This window comes from Trachurus japonicus, unplaced genomic scaffold, assembly GCF_045865225.1.
Source record: "Trachurus japonicus isolate A0001 unplaced genomic scaffold, Traja_1.0 AP030543.1".
In the NCBI taxonomy this organism is placed as follows: Eukaryota; Metazoa; Chordata; class Actinopteri; order Carangiformes; family Carangidae; genus Trachurus; species Trachurus japonicus.
In genome coordinates, this window is record NW_028220676.1 from 1 (window position 1) to 8,174 (window position 8,174).

The following is an 8,174-nucleotide window of genomic DNA, read 5'->3' on the forward strand; positions in this document are numbered from 1 at the left end:
ATAAAATGCCATGTGGTTAATTTAAGTCCTCCCTCCCACTTTTAAAATCCTTTCTCCTCCCTCCACCTCCTCCTCCTTGTCATCCTTGCTCCTCTCTCACATCCCTTTTCCTCCTCCTTACCTCCTCTGTACTCTCTCACATCCCTCCTTATATTAACCTCCCCCCCACCACCTGTCATTCTCCTCCATCCTCTCACCTAATAACCCCTCTTCCCTCTCCTTTCACCATTTTCCCAACTCCTCTTGTCTCTATCTCCCTGATCCTACTCCTTGCCATACCCTTCCTCTCCTCTCTCCTCACCCTCGTCTTCCTGCACAGGTGTGTTGTGTCCTCCTGTCTGCTGGTATCAGGATGCCGTTTACAGCGAGACAGAGTCTCTGCCTGCTGGGCATGGTCCTCATCTCTCTGTTTCCTCAGCCAGCGCGGGGCCAAGGTATGTACCTCCGCCGCCTGAGTTAGTCACAGATATGATGATATTAGGAACTGTATGATTTTCTCCCTTCTAACCCATACCATACCACAATGGAGAATAGTTGAATTCAACCCTTTCATTAGTCATCACACTTGTTGTTTATTGCTTAAAATAGATATGCTGTAATTGGACAATGCTCTGACAATAGAAATGCATGCTTAGTTATATTATAAAGGGTCGACTCTTTGCAGGTTCAGGGAAGGGGAACAGTAAACTGTATCGTTATGGTCAACATTCTCTGACTACAGTATGTGCCTCTGTTTTTTAGGTTGTCTTTACAGTAAAAGGGATAGTTCAACATTTTGGCAAATTGGACCATCACCATAATCCCTATAATTTTAGGGAGTTAGGTTCATTACCTTTTAATTGTCGATGTAAGCTATTTTTTTTAGAAATGCAGAGCAGAGCCGCGAGCTGCTCAGAGCTCTCTTGGTTTCTTGGTTTCCCTCATCAAACTTCATCAAATACACAATCAGTGTAATTATCAGCCATAAGATGAGCTCTCCTAGTAATAAAACAATCAGTGTGCAATACCCAACGCCGGATGTGTTTCCCTAAATGGTGTTTTGCTAACCCCCCACTTACGTGTATTGCTTAACTTTATTACAACACAGAGTGGTCAGGTCATAGAGTTCATCCTGTTACCTTCACCTTAAACAAAGTGCTCACCACACCAGGGTACAGTTGGTCAACACTGATCATTCTAATAGACTTACCCAGAATAGGACTCCATCAAAATTTCCACCACAGATCTTTTTTAGGTTTAGGTATAAATAGAGTATATATAGAGTGAAAGGGAGAGCATCATTAGTGATACTTTCACAAAATGGGGCTAGTTCAATGGAGAAGGACCATTCACTCCAGGAGATTTATTGTTTTTTAAATTATGTATTGAGTCTATTATTTCCTTTACATGTAAAGAGATTGGATGATCACAATATTCTTAGTCAGCAGTATTGATTGGATTAATAGGCTATTAACTATGGAATCCAGAAATGAAACAGTAAGATTCGTGCAATAATGAGAGCTATAAAGATTTTTGTAAAAGTTGCAACAGAAGGTTGCAATCTGCTTTGCATCATCATTATGTCATCTATTTGAAGCTGATGGATACTATTATTTTGGACTGGGATTTTTCTAACCTAAAAAGAAAATACACAAAGTTCTGTTCACCCTCCTCCAGGCTTCGCCTTCTAGACATTACAAAAGCCCTTTCAGCTTTAGACTGATAAAAATGTATCTAGTTTGTTTTGAAACAATTTTTCTTTTTCTCCAGAGGATTGTTTATCGGGACATATGGAAGCTAAGGCAGTTATCTTGGAGATCACCTTTTCTCTTCAACATAACGTTGACTTAGCAGATTAACTACAGTATTTCCTAAGAAATTTTCCATCTTCAAACTTTAAAAGTTCCCATTTATTTCCATATACTTTTTCAGATTGGGCCTCACTCCAGACAACTAGTTTTCTATGTTAACACATAACCCGAAACAAAATAGCAAATCAGACATCCTAAAAGCAGCAAATTTCAAAACAGATAATAATTTATTTTCAGCATTCACACTATAGTCAATTCTTGCTCAATACATTTCCAATCTTCCTGAAAGAAACTGACCATCTTTAAGAGTTATGGTTGATGAAGTTTGGCAAATATCAGGGTTTTATCTCAAACACTGAATTTTTTTAAACATTTTGAATTCTGCTCTCATGGGAATAATCGCAGTCAATGATTTTCACTTATGGAGCAAAACACTTATCGTTAAAAATAAATCACCAACATTTCCAGGCTGCCAAGATGTAATTTATGTTTGATTTATGTTACTGTAAATCTGCCTTCACTGCTGCTGCCACCATAGTGACAGGCTTCGTTAATTTGTGTAGCCACACAGTACCTCACCTCTAGCCAGTTAGCTTCATGAGTTTGGTGGTGGTCCACGGTGTCAGAGTTTGTGTGTTCAAGCCACCGTTAAGGCAGAATGCAGATGTTCTTGTTCTCTTTCTAGTCTCTCTCTTGTTTCTCAGAATTGCCTAAATTCTGTGCTTGTAATAAGAAAGAAAAAATGCTCCACTATCAGATTTTTCTACTTATTTCAAGTAAAAAATATGCTTGAAAGAAGTAAAAAGTGTCTAAAAACAAGCTACTTTTTATGTAATTGCATATAATGGGATTTGTTTTTGACTAGAAATGATATTTCGACTAGAAATAAGACAAATATTCTTGGTGAGATTCTGAGTTTTTGCACTGTCGCCCTGCAAATGGTTGCAATGTTAGGGACCAGGTATAGTTAGCATAGTAAACACTAGCACCTAGCTAGCTACCTCAACGAAGTGCATCAGTTATCTTCAATATTAATTTGAATGTTCACTGTCTCCTTCACCATTCAAAGCAAATTAAACAAATAACATCTATTATTCATTTCAGAGTTGGAAAAACAATGTAGTTATTGATGGTCTGATACAGAACAACACTTATGAGTCTTGGTCAGATACTGAGCAGATGGTCAGAGAGTTTTTGAACAAACGGTCAGAGAGTTTTTGAGCAAATGGTCAGAGAGTTTTGAACAACTAAAAATCTGTCCAATTGATTCCGTACTGTATTAACCCTGTTATTCAAGCGAAGGTAAAGAGGAAATTATGTTGTTGTAAAGTTAAAGAGATTGACAACTTCAACAGATGAAAGGAGCTAAACAGCGAAGTGAAGCAGTAGGGCCCCACTATATGTACTGTCTATTTTTGATATGATACTCTTTTTATCTTAACACCAGGCAAACTCAAGCAGATGGACCTTTTATAAACTTCTGTTATAATACATTCCAACAAACAATTATTTAATTTAAGGACTCAATAATTGAGTTTAACTGTTTGGCACCATTTAAATAATATTACATTGAATTTAATGTTATTATTATTTTTCTTGATGAATTCATTAATTTGGTTTTGCAATTTGTTGCTCTATATTTTGACTGAGATGGCCTAATTTTAAAGGGCCAAGAGGCCTTGCTCAAAAAAAGTTAATGTGAGGCCTGACAAACAAATGGTTAAATTGTTTAAAATATGCAAATTTCTTTATTCTCCACCAGCTTGAGAAGGTGAATAATTTCATATGTATTTTTATGGGGTGAGAGATTACCCGATAACTTCTGTTTCTCCTTTTTTCAACAGAAAACATTGCCAACCAAGTTTCACAGACCACTCAAAGTCTCACCACTGCACCACAGATGCGAGAAACCACCAAGATGCTGATGAAACCCAATGCAAACTGGGAGGAGTATCTGACTCCTGCTCCCTCTCTATTGCCATCATGGGGGAGCTTGTATTCATCTCCTCAGCTACAGATTTCTCAATCAACAAGAACCCCCCTGCAGATGGCTACAAGTACATCAGATACCCAGAGTCCTTCAGGGCCTGTCTCATGCAGATCTGTAACTCAGGCTGGCATGCATTCAATGATGCCCACGTAAATATGGATCAAATCCGCCTTCACACAGCAACAGTTCCTGATCACATGAAGGTAGCGCTCAACACTCTTTTTAAGGGCAGTGATGCAGTTATTGAAAACCTCCTACCAAATCAACTGGACAACATTCGTGTAATCGCAGACGACTGTGTGGCACTGGCAAGAGAGTGTAAGAAACAAATATATTGCCGTGATCAATTTAAATCCAGGAGCTGCTGGAGGCCTGTATCAACGCTCAACACTTTTATGGAGAAGAGCTGGAAAAGGTCAAGCTGAAAATTAAAGAGGGAAAATTGAGGGAGCAGAGTGCCCAACTTCTGAATGAACGGTCCCAGAAAGCAATGCAGGACATGGAGAAACAGCTGGGCGAAGCACAAGCAACGTTCAAAGAATCTATGGATTCACTTCCCTCTGGGTGGGATATGATCGGCATGGATTTTGTTGAAGGTCTCGCAACTTCTGTAACATCAATCCTGAATATATTTAACCCAGATACATATAGATCGAACACAGGACAATCACCCACTAACCAAAGCACCTCAGGTGAAAATGTTGATGTGTTCGCACAAATGCAAGGCTATAGTAAATCTGGGGAGATTCTGAGCCTTGTAGGAACTCTGAGACAGTTTGTCAATGGGAAGTGAAATAAACTGGAAGGACCTGTATGACCAGGAAAAAACAGCTTCCAAAGTCCAAATGGACTGAAGATCAATTCCAAAGGATCTTTAACGCAGTGGACAAGCTTCCAAGGGAAAAGGCGTTACAAACGTTCTGGCAATCTGTCAAAAAGGGCTCAACATATGTAAAGAGCTGGCAACGTATTCCCCTGATCACACATGGGATCAGGCAAAAACTGAACAGGTCATAAATAACATTACAAAGCTAAATGATGAAACCTTCACTTTTGACTCTTTAAGCAAAAAAGTTTTAGGCTCTCCAGCTCTTACCCCCAAACCACCGATGATGTATAAAGCACAGAGCACAGGCAGACAAAAAGCAAGTCAGAGAGCAACTGAGAATGCCCCGTTTCAAAATAGAGCAGAGCCGAGTACAACTCAAAGACACACGACTGGCATATGAGAAGAGTGTGGAGAACATGGAGAGGAATCAGAAGGAGCTGACTGATATTCTGGTTGAAATGCAGAGCTGCAATATCAAGGAGATTGACTTTAATACCACTATCAAGATGCTGGTGAAGGGTCTGGACGCCATGGGCAGAGTCAAAGAGCAGTGGGAGAAGATGGTGCTCTTCTTCCAGATGGTCTCCAACATTGTCAAAATTAGCCTCAGCAAGACACTGCACAATTTTGTCACAACATCTGAGGATACCACAAGACTCACTTACAACGACAAGCTCTTTACCAAAGATCTCCTGTACCAATCAGGCCTTTCAAGCCTCCAACCATTGCCAGCCTGGTCCACATGATTTCAACGACCTACACTGAAGTGTCCAGCCAATACCTGATGGACAAAGTGAGCAGCCTGGGCAAGCTCATGGCCATGGATAAGGAGAAACCAGAGTTCGAAGTGGAACGTCAGAATCTGCAGGAATCCTGCAAGGCAGCCCAGGAAGGGATTCTCCGTCTGGTCCTGAGGAACAAGAACGAATTTCAGAGGCAGACCGATACCAGGATGGCAAAAATAGAGGGTGACTTGAAGGCTGTTCTGCCGGCTGCTCAACCACAGGAGACTGAGAGAATCAAAGAGGTTGTTCAGGCTGGCTTTAGTAAGAACAGTTTTGATGACTACATCTGAATCAAGTTTAGTTGATTAAGTCATGTCAGATGCAAACAAGGCACAAGGCAGAGTGCAAGTTTGTGGGTTATCATTTAATAATCAGAAGCACCATATTTTCTGCTAGCAGATTTCTTTCCAGTACAGTACGTACAGTTGGTTAACTTTAATTTTATCAAATGTGCAAGTCATTCTGAAAATCATAACCAAAGCTTTAGCTTGTAGGTGTATATGCATTCCACTTTTAGAAATGATGTGTGGCAATTGCTAAATCTCACATTTCTTCTGAATAGATGTAAATGATGATTTCTGTTACTCTGACTGTAGTCGTGGCAGTGGTGGGGAACTATTTTAATTGGAAATTAACTATTACATAATTAATCACATGTTACCTGTGGTGAAGGGCAAATGTGTTTTACATCAAAGATTTTATTTCAAACTATTAAATGCATTTATGAATTGATCCATGTCATAGCTAATAAAAAAAAAACACCTATTAAGCAGGAACAAGCTTGTTGATAACAGATGTGTAAAGTCTCTCTCACACCTGAATCTAGCAATGAAACACTTCAGTGACTATCATCTGTTCTTAGAGGATGGGCTGAGGACTGAGGAGAAGTTGAGGAGCTCATGTGAAAAGAACAGAGTCTGAGAGGAGGATTTGGAGTGTGATATGTCTAGTTTTGGATATCTGTTGTCAATCTGTTTCAATAAATTCTTGAAGATGATAGAGGTGTTTTCTTTGTATGTTCTGCATTAATATTCAAACCATCATATTTATCTCTTTCCATTCACAAACAGTAAATACACCATTTACTATAATATGCAATATTACAACTTGATGGACATGTTGATGTATCACATCTTCTCCTTTGCTGAAGCTGAACTGCAAACCAACATCATGTCCCCATCTAGTGGTCAGATATCAGTACTAAAAGAACTTGTCCCACAAAGAGAACAGAAAACATTCAGGCAATATAACAGAGTTATTCCCAAATTACACATACAAAGATTGGTTGACTTGGATTTGTGTGATCTGTGTAAAGAAAAAAAAGGATCATAGAACCTAGATCTTAGACTTTAAGAAGGTCACGTGTCAAAACATCAGCACCACATCCAATTTGATCTTCAACTACACAACATTTCAGGTCGGCATCTTAATGGTTGACTCATGTTTGTTAATTTTGAGAACAGACAGAAACCTCATTACATCAGTGTCTTTCTTTTCACTCTCAAACAGTAGTGTTCAGGTCAAGACCACCTAAGACTGAGACAAGACCATGACCAAAACAAGAAAGTAATAAGTAAAACTTTTAACCATTTTTCACAGAGACAGAAACAACACAGAAATACATAGAAAATATTACAGGAAAAGTACACAGAATAAACCACAGTAAGTTCTGGAACACACAGGGCGGTGTTTAGCTCAGTTGGTAGAGCACCCGCCCAATGTGTTGAGGCCACAGTCTTCACTGCAGGCGCCCCTGGTTCAAATCCCGCGCAGAGCGGCCCTATCCTGCGTGTTCCCCTCTCTCTGCCTCCCGTTTCGTTTCCTGTCTCTCTCTCAACTCTCCTGTCGATTAAAGGCAAAAAGCCCCTAAAATATACTTTAAAAAAGTAATAGAACACACACCTGAAGAGATACGTCTTTACTGTCCACCTGTGCTCGGTATTCAGTACCAGAACTCATAATTATCTTTTTTTCCTTTTTGCATTTAAAGGGATATTCCAGTGTAAATTTAACCCATGGTCCAACCATGGTACCGTGACTTGGAGTTAGACCGGTTTAATGAATAGCTCTATTGATTTGTTCAGCTGTAATCTACTTCAAATGATCAAAACAGTAAGACATTTAGCTTATTTCATTCGTGTAATATTTGGCGATTGGTTCATTTACAGTAATTGCTGAATTGTTGCTATGGACACCGAAGACACCGACGTCTCAAAGAAAAAAAAACCTAACACTAAAAATATATTGTTTCAAAATTTTCTCACTCATCATGTTATACTTTATGATGTGTCTATGTGTTAATTGAATGTTGTCGCCCCCCAACAGGTGAAGCTCATCACAAGTTGAGCCCCCCAGTCCTCTGATTGGTCAGTCCCACCGGGAATATATGTATATACTGTATATATGAATCATGTTTGAAATGTTTTCCATATGCCTGATGAAGGTCATAGGTTTGACCGAGACATTGCTTTAGTAAATTGAGATTGTGACAGTGTGCGGGAGCTTTTTCTTGAATTCTGTGCTGTTACCAAAATTCAAATTCCATTGTAATGCCATGTTTTAAAGAATATCAACTACATACACCAGCACAGTCTTACTTCCAATGCATCCACAGCCTGACGAATGGTCAGGGTCCCTTCGCATCACATGCCGAAGCATTAGGTACCTGTTAGAAAAAGGAAAGCGACGATCGGATAAAAGGCTCAACCCCAGCCTGTCCCTGGTTGTTGTACCAGTGTCAAAAGCGGGGGGAGACTTCAGCAGGTTCTGTGCTGTGCTCT

The 8,174-nt window shown here is 39.6% G+C and overlaps 1 pseudogene across 1 annotated transcript; it reads left to right on the forward strand.

The window, feature by feature from the left end:
• The first annotated feature begins 289 nt into the window (after nt 1-289).
• LOC146960236 (uncharacterized) lies at nt 290-6,391 on the forward strand (annotated as a pseudogene). Its single transcript, XR_015035490.1, has 2 exons — nt 290-434; nt 3,635-6,391. The product of XR_015035490.1 is annotated as an uncharacterized LOC146960236 (transcript).
• Nucleotides 6,392-8,174: the final 1,783 nt, after the last annotated feature.